Source organism: Catharus ustulatus, chromosome 1 (assembly GCF_009819885.2).
Source record: "Catharus ustulatus isolate bCatUst1 chromosome 1, bCatUst1.pri.v2, whole genome shotgun sequence".
In the NCBI taxonomy this organism is placed as follows: domain Eukaryota; kingdom Metazoa; phylum Chordata; class Aves; order Passeriformes; family Turdidae; genus Catharus; species Catharus ustulatus.
The window spans coordinates 8301138-8314943 of record NC_046221.1 but is presented as its reverse complement, the minus strand read 5'-3'; positions in this window follow the sequence as shown (position 1 = coordinate 8314943).

Genomic DNA, 13806 nt, shown 5'->3' with positions numbered 1-13806 from the left:
TATTTGAAACAGGAGTGTTTTTTTAAATACAACTTTCACCTGCTTTTTACCTGATATGTCTGAAGGGAAATTAACCTTTTGTGTAACAAGACTGAGGGCTAGAAAACTGTTTCACAAACTTAGCATTTTAGGAAAGCTGAAAAAAAAAAGAAAATAATAAAAAGAGCAGTAGTTATGAATGGTTGTATGGTTCTGGAAGCAACCACATGTTAAAACTTTCAGGTTTGAGGCACTGTTTGATACCCACTTTGGCCTTCTAAGATGGTGCAAGGAATTTTATGCAGTTGTTTAGAACTTAAATCATTTGTTTAAACCATGTATTTCAGAAACCATCCAGTTTCCATCTAAAAATTTCATAACTTGGAGGAGGTTGTTTGTTCAAGTGATTAATCATCGTGACTGTTACTCTTTATTACATCTCATTTGAATTTGTCTGGCATCAGCTTCTCACCATTTGCTCTTTTTATGCCTCTCTCATCTAGGCTGAAGAGCTCTTTATTAACTGGTATTATTTTCTCCTTGAAAAGATACATTAACGATGTCATCAAGTCATCCCTCAATTTCTCTTGTTAATCTGAATATATTGGGTTTGTCAGATCACTCTTGAGACATTTGCCTTGGCCTAGGATATTTTCCTGTGCATCACACAAATTTTCAACTTAAAAAAATTAAGATACTTGAAAAATACAGTATCCTGTTCTTTGTTTTATCAACTTATGCAAAGCAAAAGTATTTCTTATTCTTGCTTAGTGTTACATATTTCCTCATAGAACAAAAGTGTATGAGCAAAATTAATCTTTACAAGAAAGGTTATTTTCCTATAATTTTACTTTTCTCCTCTTGTATTTGAAGATGAAAATGTTCCATTTCTTAAAGGCTGCTCAGACCTCTCATCTCTGCAAAATACACCAAGGGCAGAAGACACAATAAACAACTGCATCTGTGGTGCAGCAAGAGGGAAAAGACACCTCTAAAGAGGAGCATTTCAGTAAAATAATAAAACTTGCAAATATTGATACAAGGAGCTTAAAGGAAACTCTGAGTAGGACTTAATGTCTGACTTCAGGATAATGTGGGTATAATTTATCACTTTTGAAATATGGTGCTAAGTTGGAAAATCAATGAGGTGCAATAATTCATTTCTCTATACTGTATAGGAAAGAGATTGGGATGTGGGAGGCTGTTTTATAAATCCCACAGGTTATTTTTTTAGACAAGAAAAGTGGAGTTATAGGACCTGGAGAAAATACATGGGCTAAATTCTACCTTGAATAGGGTATGAGTGACAGTAAAGAGCACAAAGCAAAGATTGTTTTCTTCTCCAATGGGATTTTAAAGTGAATGTGAGTAAAGATAGATGACAACATTGGTGTGTATTGTTAAAAATAGGGATTTATTATTATTTTGCTTGTAATGCAAGTGTAGTTAACCTCAAATACTTCAGAGGAAATTTGAAGAATGTTTACAGTGATAATGTGCTGAAAATACACGAGAGTCACCAAGGCACAGAGGGAACAAACTGAGAAGACAAAGAGCTTATGCAGAAACAAAGTGTTTTGGTGGCTTAGAACTTCAGCAGAGCAGATCATAAGGAACCACTTGCCTTAGTATTTGCTATTTACAAAGAGCAAATGTTGCCAAAAGCAGTGATGTATATACAGGGTTTGCAACAACCCATGGAATTAAATGACAGTAAAAGTCAGAACATGTGGCATTCGTCCAAGGAATCTGAAGGAGCTAAAGAACTGCTAACTGAATTCCTATTAAAACTTAGGTAATTAATCAGGAAAATGTGGTACAATAGAGGAAAACTGGAGGTAGCCAGCTTCATACAAAACAGTGTTGGGATAAGTGGTTCTGAGAATGCTTCCAGGAATTACTTTTTTGGTGTCAGGGAACTTAATTGATAAAGTCATTCAAGATAAAAGACCTAAACTTACAAAGAGCCTGGATGGAGTATAATTCTAAGGAAAAATAACCCTGATTGTTGCAACAGTATATCTTGCTGCTCCAGCCTTGTAGTGAATTTCAAAGATTAACAATTTAATGGAGAACTTTACAAGTACATATGTAATTTTATTAAAAAGACATGGATTCCACAAAAAATACTGGACAAAGTTTTTCTAGAGAAACTATTAGCACAGCCCAGCATAAAAATAAAAAACTTAATAGTTAAGGTGAGACAAATAAATGAGGGGGAAAACTAGGTTGGTGATAGGAAACAAAAGATTTCCTTTGAAAAATACATAGGTGAGATATCCCAGGATTATTGTAGATGTGTTTAAACTGCCACAGAGACAGAGCAAGTGCCACCTCTTTTTCTGACACAGTAGATCTTACTCCCTGAGCTGCACTGTGTCCCTTCCTGCACCTTCCCAAACCATGGAGGTGTCACAGACCTTTCTGTGCTGCACCCCATTGTGAATCGGATTTTGGAGGGGAGGCTGGAAGTGGTGACTAATGACATCCCAATTTGCTGATGAAACAAAATAAAGCATTTTCTCACCATGTTTCTAGGATAAAAACCCAACCTCAAACACAGGAAGGGTCAAGGGGGAAAATGGAAATGATTAGAGGCATGTGGGGAGTTTCTTTAGGAGTAAATTAGCAAGAATGGTCCAGATTTGCAGCTGATGAAAACTGGCACAGTTCCACCAGAGTCAGGGCACGTTGCCAGTTTACACCAGCGAGAACCTACCCCAATATCTTTTTAATATGAAAACCAGGGAGATTATAGCAGAGACCCAGAGTAAAAGACTGACATAATTATGAAAGCAAGGCTGTGCAAAGGCTAGAGGGTGTGTATTTAGAGATGTGGGGTTTTTTTGAGTGCTGGTTAGAATCACTTTTTACAGTCAATGCAAAGTTGCTTTCTGATTTTTTCTGTAGGATGAGGATTTCTTCTGTCATAGCCCAGTCTGCTCCAGTCTAGTGCTTTCTCCTACCTCTTCCCAGTTCCAGTTCTGGCATCAGGGAGGGTTTTTGAACTATTCTACTGATGCACCACAGGGAGGGGAGCACTGTGAGTGCAGTAGGCAGTTCAAAAGTCCATACAGCTGTCAGAGAGTTTCTGCTCCTCTGCCATCTCCCAAAATTAACTTCAAGGTGAGGAATTTGCCTTCTGCCTCTAACTCTACATCACACAGATGTAGTGGGAGCTGGAAAATCTTTCTGGAACCCCAAGTTAATACTTGTGTGAGTGGCCCACACTGAGCTCAAGGCAGGCTTGGGGAAGTGGATAAACTGCCCAGGCTGTGCCACCAAGCCATGGATCCACGATCTCAGGCTGTGTAAAACCCACAGTTCTCCTCATCTAGGTGCCTATGTTTTCCTGCACTGCTACAGAAAACGTTCTGTATAGACTAATAGGACAAGAATAGAGGCTGGTCAGCTTCTGGGAGCAAAATATGGTTGAAGTGGTTCCATTTTCAGAGCTCTGGGAAGATGGAACATATTGGCCAAAGACAGAAGCTTTAAATCTGCCAACTCCAACAAGACTCCCTTGAGCACATGTAGAAGGACATGCCCCAATTTTATCTCTTTCTCTGCAATTACCACATCAGCAATATCTGAGAAAGGCACAAGTAGAATGTAGACAAAACAGTTTTTCCACTCACATAGAAAGTTTTCACAGAAATTTTCCAGAAAAGTTTCTTCCTGAGACAGAAACCTGGCATGGAAAACAACTCAAGTTTGGCAAGGTTGTGAGCAACTGAAAATATGTAGTAAAATGCTGTTAAACCACTTAATTATCAACACAGTTACCAGCTAAATAATTTGTGTAGTGAAGATGTGCTTGATGCAGCTAATTGCACTTCCTGATATTACCTGAAATAAAAGGTGAATTAATGAGAGGGAAACACAAAGTTAATGAGATTTAATGAGGCAAAAACCCATGCAAATAGTTACATCCACATGGTGGGGAGAGAGAGGGAATCCCCGTTGCTTCTGCAGGGCAAGCCCCTGCATGGACCAGCGATGCCTTCTGGGGTTCAGGGATAGGTGCTGCTGAACAGCACCCCCATTCATACCCAAAATTGCTTGTTCCAAGCCATAGTGACTGCAGCTGCCATACAACTTCAGATAAACCCAAGTATTTTCCTATTTTATTGCACAATAATAAATCTTTAAAGGGACTATTTCTTCTTCTAAACCAGAAGTCACCTAATATATTAGATGCTGGTCACTGGGCTACTTGCGCATGTTGATGCCCCAGTATTTCTCATTTAAAATTATTTTTTCTCCCTATTTTTAAAAATTTGAAATGCCTGTGAAATGCCTATTTAAATGTGTATTTATTTTGTAGTTTAATTTTTTATTAACAGGGAGTAAAATTTTCTAATAACCCTCATATTTCTAAATTTGTCTCAGGTGAAAGAACCAGCCTAATATTTGTTGAATAGGAGACACAAATGCTGCTGCTAATGTGATGCAGCTATTGTGCCTGTGTGAGGCTTATGTGCCTGAGAGAAAATAAATATTTATTCCAAGCATATCTGTTAATTTGACAAATATTATTAAATCTCTTTACATATATCATCTCTCCTAAGTAGAGCTTTGCTTATTTTTTTCTAAAAATATACTTTGGATTTGGAAGAATGACTAAAATCAGACATGCTGTCAAAAATATGCTATCTTTTATGGTAGTCCATACAATTAAAAAAGTAAATTGCCATTCAGGTTTAGCGTTGTCAATACTGATGGAAAGGTTGCTGAGTAGTTCTTGTTGAATGAGATTTTCTCTAATGTTTAAGCCACCAATAAAACCTCCAGTTAAGCCCTTCATAGGAAACTTAAGAATTGACTGATGGGAGTCACATGGTTAAATCAGTGCTTGTTATTCATAATTTATTCAATGGTTGATGGAAAAAAATTGTCCAATTATTTGACAAATACTGCTTGGCAAGATGATTTACAGAGAATAATGCAAGTATTTGTTGAAGAATTTAAAGTGACAAAAACTGCTAAAATTACGGCCTTTATTCTCAATGCAGTGATTAGAGCTGATTGAATGATATTCAGACAGTTTGACTAATTTTGAATAGTCCTTACACAGGCAATATTCCCATTGACTTCAGCTGGAATTTTGCCAGAGTGAGGACTGCAGGATTGGACCTTTGAGTGTAATGTCTTGAAAGGGTCCCTTTATAAAGCAGTAGCTTAAATTCTGAGCTGCAATGAAAACCCATTTTCACTTTCCTCTGTTGCTTTGCCTGCTCTGTGGAATTGCTCTGTATGAATGTTAATCCCATTCCCTCTTTATCAGCAGAGGGTGCTATGGGAGTTTTGTGCTCTCCAGTAGCCTTTTGTTTATGCACAGTTCAATCTAATTTAAGTTGAACTGACCATTTCAATGGGAGTCAAGTGTGTATTTAAATGGTGTGTGGGAGAGCCATAGTTTAATGGCAAACCATTTCCCTAATTGAGCCAAGTTAAAGAAGGGAGACATTTTAAAGTGGATATTTTCAGATTCCTGGCCTCTACCCCCATACCCTCCTAAATGGGTCACTGAACATGGTCTTACACCTTTGCTTGATAAATGATAGCAATTGCATGTGTTTTTGAAAGGCAGGTTCAGTGTTCCAAATTACTAGAAATGTATAATAAACTAATATATTTGAATATAATCTTCTGTGACTTTTTGAAGTTCTTGATTTTTCTTAATGTTAGAAGGACCTCAATACCAAAAACTAGTGTTTACAAATCCCTGATATGGAAATACCCAAAAATGGGAAAATGGTTTTTGGCAAGTCAGTGTATCATATGCTTTGTTACAAGAGTGTTAAGGTTGCAAAGTCAAGTGTAAAGAAAACAAAAAATACATAGACAATCTTCATTCTGGTTATTTTTTTCAATCATTCACCATCATCCTGACAGGGATATTAAATTACATGATTGCATAGCTACTTTTTTTCTATGAGATGTCTGTGCCTTTAACATATACAAAAGAGACCTCTGAATAGGAGCTTTATGAGATGTTTCTTTTTATCTGAATTGCTTGGTGTATGCCCCTGAGTTATTTGCTGCACACCATTCTGTCCAGCATTGAATGCATGATTATCAACTTCCTCAAGTATCTTTCTACATAGTGCTACCATAAGAGGGTAGTTGATTAATCCTTTGGTTAATCACTGTTTTAATGTATTTTTATTATTTAGAGCATGGGGACAGAAAAAAATGGTGAAATGCAAGGTAGAAGTGATCAATTTTATGAATTTGAAATGCCCTAAACCTCTTACATTTTAGAATGCTTCACATTTCTTGTAGGAAAAGCATGTCTGTGCCCAACTTGTGCAGTGCTGGATTCCCAGGTCTTTCATAAACCAGAACTGTGATTTCAGGCAATCTGGATTTTCAGAAAGTCAGGGCCAGACAGTCAGAGTTCAGCAGTACAAATTTCGGGGAGATCTTTTTAGTGTCATGTAGGTTGTGGTCAAAACTGACCTGACAGCAATACCTGAGGATTATATTCTTTAATTTTATGGCCACAATTTTAGCTTTGCCAGTCTTGCAACTCCTGTTGAAAGTGCTGTAAGTAAGAGAGGGTCTTAAAGATGGCATTCTCATTTTCTGAACATTTCTAGCTGTGATGGATTCCCAGTCTGTTGGTCTCTGGGTACACAGAATGAAACGGCTTCATGTAGATGAACATCTGAAGGTCCCAAACTACTGAGGTGCTGGAGCAAAGTCATGGAGGGATTCCAGAGTGCTGGACTTTTCCCAGCCTTATTTTTCATCATTCTGTCCTGTGGAAGGAACTGGGACCTCAGATTTGTTGGGAAGGTGATTGTAAAGCTGCACATGATGATTGCTTGAGACACAGGCAAAGACAAAATCCTTGGGTGCACTGGGCAATCAGCTGCTGTGTGTTGTTCTTCATTATATGGCCCAGTTTCCACTCCAAACTCTGTAACTGAACTTCTCTATCCAGTCATGCTTTTACTTTTCTGCCTGATTCTCATTCTGCTGGGACAATTTGCAGTATTCCTTTCTAACCATGACTGAGGAGAGGGGGGATAGCAGACAGAGGCAGTAAAAGGCACAAGAAGGAGAAAATGTACAGAAAATACAGAGACAGAAAGGCTCACAAGCCCTGCAAGGGGATGGACCTGTGATTCAGGAGGATGAGGCACACACACTGTGCCCCAACAGGTTCCAATGGGTCCAGCTGTGCTACTTGTTTTCTCTACAGTCAAATTTTCCACTCGGTCTGTGTGGGCAGATGTGCAGAAACTCATAACTTGGCTGAATTTGTGGCCATTTCCCCAAGAACAACAGAATGTTGATGCTATGGGAACTGCTGTGCCATGTTTCCAAATCCTGATCTGAGTCATGGAGGGAGCAGTAGCATCTCCACCAAGCAGCTGTAAAAGGTATTTTTTACTTAAAATATAGAAGGTGGGGGGAGGAGGGAATAGGGAAAGAAATGTGTTTATCCTCCCAGCCCTGAGAAAGAACAGATTACTTTTTGGTCAACATTTCCCAAAAATTTCAGCTTATTGATTTTCACCCTCTCAGCCCAAATTTATTGCAATTTGGGGAAGATGAGAACTCCTGTGAAGATGGTATTTTAGTGGGAAGTCTGAGGCAGCCTTGTCTAAGGCACTGCCTGCTGTAGTATCTTAACCATAAACCATCATCTTCTGCTAGTGAGAAAGTTTTGTTCATTGGTTTTGTAGTGCTTCCTAAGCACCTTGGAAATACCTATTTTGATTAACCCCAGTCCTTGCAGAGATGAATTTTGTTTCCTCTGGCATAATCAAAAGCAATTTTATGTTTGTTTTCTTGTTTTACATAACACTTTGAAATCAAAAGGTGATGCCTTTATCATTTGGGGCTATTGGTAGAACAGGTGTAAAATGATGAGTTCCCTAAAAATTGTTGCAATAATATAAACAAAGGTTGAATTTCTAAATTGAAGATACCCATTTTTCTTTTGTTCTTATTTGACACTGTAACTAACCAGTGTACCTCACTTCCAAATGAGTTTATCTGGAAATTTTGCTTATTGCTCATTTTCAGAGTTGTTCTCTTAGTACTTGCAGTCGCAGAATTTTCTTGTAGGCCAAATTAACGTCACCCTTACTGATTTCTAGAAGGTGGTCTTGCTCTCTAACTGCTAAGGAATAAAGATGTTATTGTTAAGGATATTTTTACTGTGGCATTTCTCTTAAGTAAAAAATTGAAAAAATTTTGTATTTAAGAAAAGTGATATAACACTCCTCTTAAACCCAGTGCTAGAGGAAAATATTTGACTTGCTGCTTATTTGCTTCTATTCAGTCGTTGAAAGAGTATTTTACATAGTGATCTCTACTAGAACAAAACAGATTTAGAAAAAGTTTTTCCTTCTTTGATATCCTCCCTGTCCAATCAACAACTCTTCCCAGTTCTTGGGATGTTTAACTTTTAGATTAGGCAATCAAAAGGCCTTAAATCTCAGGCAAATTAAATGCAAGTAAGTTTAGTATAGATGTTTATCAAATCCACACTGTTTTTTTCCATTCTGCATCTCAATTTTTTCTGATTGCGTCCCACTGATTTTGTTTCTTCTTCAGCCCACCAGTAAAGGAGATCCCCTATTTTCAAGGATTTTCATTATTTTTGTATTGTATTTTTGTGTTGAAAGCATTTGAGCATTCTTTCCTAGAGGGATAGAAAAAGAAGGCATTACGAAGCAAAGACTTACATGGGAGAAGGAACCAGAAGAAGGAAAGAAGAAAAGAGAAAGCAGAGAACTCTATTGATCTCCCACAGAAATATGATTTATAGCTAGAAGTAAGAACTCCATGTGGAAGGAGTCTTTGTTCCTTCATTACATAGTAAATGCAATATAATACCCTTTTTCCAGGGCAGGGTACAATATCTAAAGTATACCTGTGAAATATTTATTTATGAAGAAACACTTTGCAAATGAAACAAAACAAATTGGAAAAATATTTTGGAGAAAACAAATTGGAAAAACTCGTGTTTCTTCATATGGTTTAGTGTGTTCATTAGTTACCTTTCCATGTTCAGTCAGGAGGAGCCAGGAGATATTCCTTATTTGGAATAAAGCCCTATAAAACCAGGACTTAACATTCCAAATCTCACTGTTCTGCTGTTTCTCTGACACTAAAGGCAGACTGAGTGGGAACTACTAAAATATTCCCCATTCAGTAAACAGTGTAGGAGATTCCAGTTTCTCCTGCTTCTGGAAGCTTAGCCCTAGTCTAAAGGCCAGCTGAGGTCATTATGTATTGCATTATCTCTCAGTGGCTTTATCCAGGGAATTCCAGGAAGTAATTTATCTCATGATACAATGGCCTTTGGTCAACAGCTTGTACCCTTTGTGCAAAAAGTAGATAATGGCCAGTACTGATGATATTGTCCTGGGAGTATGGGCTGTAAATCCCTTCCAGGAAGTCTGGCAAATACTTGGGTATTTGGCATGAAGAGTATCTGAGCAAACTTCATCCAGGACAGGTTGTGGATGGCTTTGTGCATGGCAGTGTGTAGATACTGTGGTAATGCATGTCATTTTGAGCAGCAAACTCCATGAGTTATCCAGCATAATCTCCACTCATTTTGGTTACTGACCACGTTTCTCTAGCGTGCAGAAGCGTGGTGGAGATTTTCCATGGTACATTTGCAATTCCACTACTGTTCTTGAATGGTAATCAAGGACAGCTGACACCTTGTCATTGTGAACAGTATTTCATAATGCTGATGTTATCAGGTGCTGCTCAATTCCTCATCTGTCACCTTCAGCTTTATCCTACTGCTGGCAGAATAAATACACACCCTCCCTTTGGAAGCATTTTTGAACAGTCAAGGAATTTTCTTGTTCTCCATTTTTCTTTGCCCACAACCATTCTTTTGAGAGTCTGTTGATGTCATGGTTGTATCATCCATTAAAGAACACAGTTGAGATTTGAAGTTCAAAAGTATGGAGTGTTTTGATGCTGACTTTTCCTTGTTCTTACTATATCTAAAACCCCAAACCAGTTCAATTTCTGTTACTTTTTATTGATACTTGTAGACCTGTTGGGAATTGCTTTCCTGGAGGCATCAGTCTCAGTTGAAGGATTTGGGGAGGAAAATGCTGTGTGTTGCACTGCACCATCCCTTCCCTCCTCCTCCAAGGCTTTATGTTAAAAAAGGCATAATTTAGATCTGGACATGGAGACCCTTGATTCACACAGTCTGATCTCCACTAATTTGGTGCTTTTTATTGCTTGAGATTGCTTGAAAGCCCAAAGGCAACATGCAGCAGTTCATCTTCAGATGGAGTTTGGGCTGTAGGAGTGTGGACCATGAGACCTTAAGAGCTGAAGAACGACCACCAGAGTGTTTTCTAGAGATGTTGGTGGGAATGGTCAGGAGCAGAGAAGCTTTTTGGGTTTTTTTGTTGTTAACTTGGGGCATGTAAAATACTTGAATTGTAAGGTAGTAATAGCACTTGACAGCATCTTGTGACTTACTTTAGATTGGAATTGCCACCTTAGAAGAAAACCTCTTTGTTCCTTCAGACTTGGGGAGGTTACAATCTGCTCTTTATCAGGGCTTTGCCACCATGGTCCTGTTTATCTGCTGTAATGAAACTCTTAAATGGATTGGATGAACTGGAAGCCACCTCTGAATAACACACCAATTTTTCTTGAGTATCCAAATCTGAGACTCCATGCGTGGGAAAATGCTTTCTTAAGTTGGCATTAGGAAGTGGTAAAAATCTGTGCAGTAGAAGAACTAGGATACAGTATTTCATGGTAGTTACATTCTTTAATGAAATACAAAAAATTATTTTGATTTATTTGCAACCTGCCCAGCGCCTTTAGATGGATTTTTTTTGGGTAATGAATATTTTCTATATTTAACCTTTAAGCAATTACATGATATTACATAATGTTGCATTTTATTGGCAGCCCTAATATTTTCTCTTCTGGGAAGGAACTTCTCAGACCATATTCCCACAAGAAGTAAGTTTTAATATGTATCTCCCTGATCCTTTTTTTTCTTCTGTTCAAAGAAAATGTCAGCTCTCTTTACAATTGGCCAGGAAGCATTTGCAAGAGGTTAAGTGATACTACAAATATTCCTTAATTGAGTTTAGATGCATTCCATGCATTTTTACAGAAGCATCAAAGAAAACATCTTTCCAAAGATAAGCAGCTTCTTCTCATATTTCAAAAAATCATCACGTATTTTCATCAAGCTTTCAGGAATGAAAGCTGCTGGACTTCAGTGTTGTCATAATAAAAAAGAAAGGTGCACACAGAGGTTCTGTGATCCAGAGGTGACAAGTGCTGAACAAACAGCGCGTGAAGACACCTTCCTACCTGACAGTATCCATCAGTTATTGCTCTTGTACAGGCTCAGGGATGTTTGATCAACCTTCAGATGATTATCCTGGCAGGAGCAGGTGAAAGCAGTCACCATACTTTGATTCAGAGTAAAGTACAAGGCAGTCTGAAGGAACCTTTCATTAGCAGTTGATTCTCTGTTGACAGTGAGATTCATACGGGGAAGTTGGGATGAAAACAGTTTTCCATTTCCCTCCTTTATGAGAGAGGTTTGGTTAGGGTAGTGTGTGTAAGGAATTTCTGCTCTCTGAGTTATATATTAACACATCTGGTATTCAGAGTTATCACTGCAAAATATGACTCTGGTTTGTCTGCACCTGATATTTCCAATTAAGTGACAGGGTTATTCTTCCACTTGGGTTTAGTGTTTTAAAAGCTGCTTTGAAACACCTATTCCTGTGGCAGAACCAATGCAAGTCTCTGTGAGAAATTTGAAATCACTACAATTTGAGGCAGCTCAAACTAAAATCTGACCTGAACTTGTCCAACAAGGACTTGATTATATTTGTAGCATATATTGGTACTTTGGGATTGGTTACCTGATGATGGTTTTGCTCTGTGAATAGACTAGTTTGAATTGTTGATGCACATCCCAGGGTGCTCACATCAAGAGTGACTCTGAAACATTCTCTATTCATGCAACTGAAAATGAGTTCAGGTAAATATGCATTAATGAAGAATAAAGAAATAGAAATCTAGTTTTCTGAACAGATTGTGGAATATGAATATTACATTTGCAAAAAAATTTCTGTATTTAACCAGTTCTAGTATTAAGTAATTTAATTTTATTGAAGAATAAGATTTAAATTCTTGTCAGCACTGAAGCAGATGAAGTCATGCTAGTAAGTCCAGTGGGGTTATGGATTTTTAATTTTCTTTCATTCAAAACTACATTAAGCAAACAGAGAGGCATAAAGACTCCATAAAATAAATGAGAATCAGGCAGTGGTGCATTTTCATATTCCTAATAACTGTGCCTCTTTTCAGCATTCTTCTTGTACCTCACATCCTACCATGTGTCCTTTAATCTGTGTCTCTCTCTTCATCACCTCTGATATTTTATAATATTATTTGACCCTAAACTTTGAGTGCCATGACCTGGCTTAATCAGACATTAATTAAACATTAGCTACTAATATTATCTGCTGACAGTTGTTATTTTGCACATATTTGATAAAAGAAATGCCTTTTGGATTATAGAGTTTTGCATTTCACTTCAGCATTTTATCAATTACTCATATTTTCTCACTATTATAACCTATTAAAATTTTCTGCTCTGCTACAAGTAACTGTGAGTTTAAAAAGTAAATAGATGCTTACGCAGGTTTTAGTGATTGCAGTCTTTGCATTTCTTCCTCCCAGTTTCCTCAATGAGACAAACTCTCCAGTAAGTCTTAATCTTCCCTGAGCCATGAATTGTCCAGGGTGAGGTAAGATGGACCCATGCTGGTGCATCATGAGAGGTGAAGGTTGGCTGGAGAAATTAAGCTTTGAAACAGAGTAGGAAGGGTACAAATGGCAACCAAAACAATTGAATGGATTTTTTTCTTGTGCCAGATTTACAGAGTTGCATCAAAATCAGATTAGCTCCTGACATGAATAAAAGATAATGAGATAATGAAATAAGATTCTGCATGGCTAGATTCTACAGGTCCTCTTCTGCATTTTTATAATAAAACCAGGAACTCAGGTGAATAATTTACATTTTTTGCAATACCTTCTCAGTTCTTACTGCAATTGAACAAAACTTACCATAAATCAACATTTAATTACTTATAAAATAGTAAAGGGATTCCATATCCTATTCTGGACGCCTTGGCATCACATTCTTCAATAGGCATGTGAAAGTGGAGCTCTCTCTGGCATCAATAGATGGTTACAGTGAGCACAATTAACTAAAATGTGCTCCTGCACACAACACCTTCACCCAACCATTCCTTTGTAGGCAGAAGCAGGACTTGAAAGGCTTCAGTGTCCTTGTGACTGTTCTGGGCTTGCACACCCAGGTTCACAGTGAATGTCTGACTGTGAGCCCTGATATGTTCAATTCTTTTTTTCTTTGTCATCCGTTTTTATGGCCCTTATTCAGTGCACCTGAAAATACCCTCCTGTGTCCTGACAGACTCCTTTAGCAAAAAGAGAAGTGTACAAGCAAAATTTGTAATTTTAAAGTAATTGTCTTTTATTTACTGCAATAACAAGCTGTATTTTTGACTTTCCATTGTTTCTCAGTGGAGAAACTTTGTTCTGACATTGCCTGGTGTTACTGTGATGCTCAGCCCACCTGCTGTAAATTAAGCATACAGCATTTGCCTCATAGAGGATACCTGGTTCGTGATGCAAAGGGCATGAATAAATGAATAATCTTTAACTCTTGATACTGATAATTTCTGATATATATATACACTGACAATGATTTTGAAAATAACGAAAAGCTTCTTAAAAATAACTTGTGACACACATTTT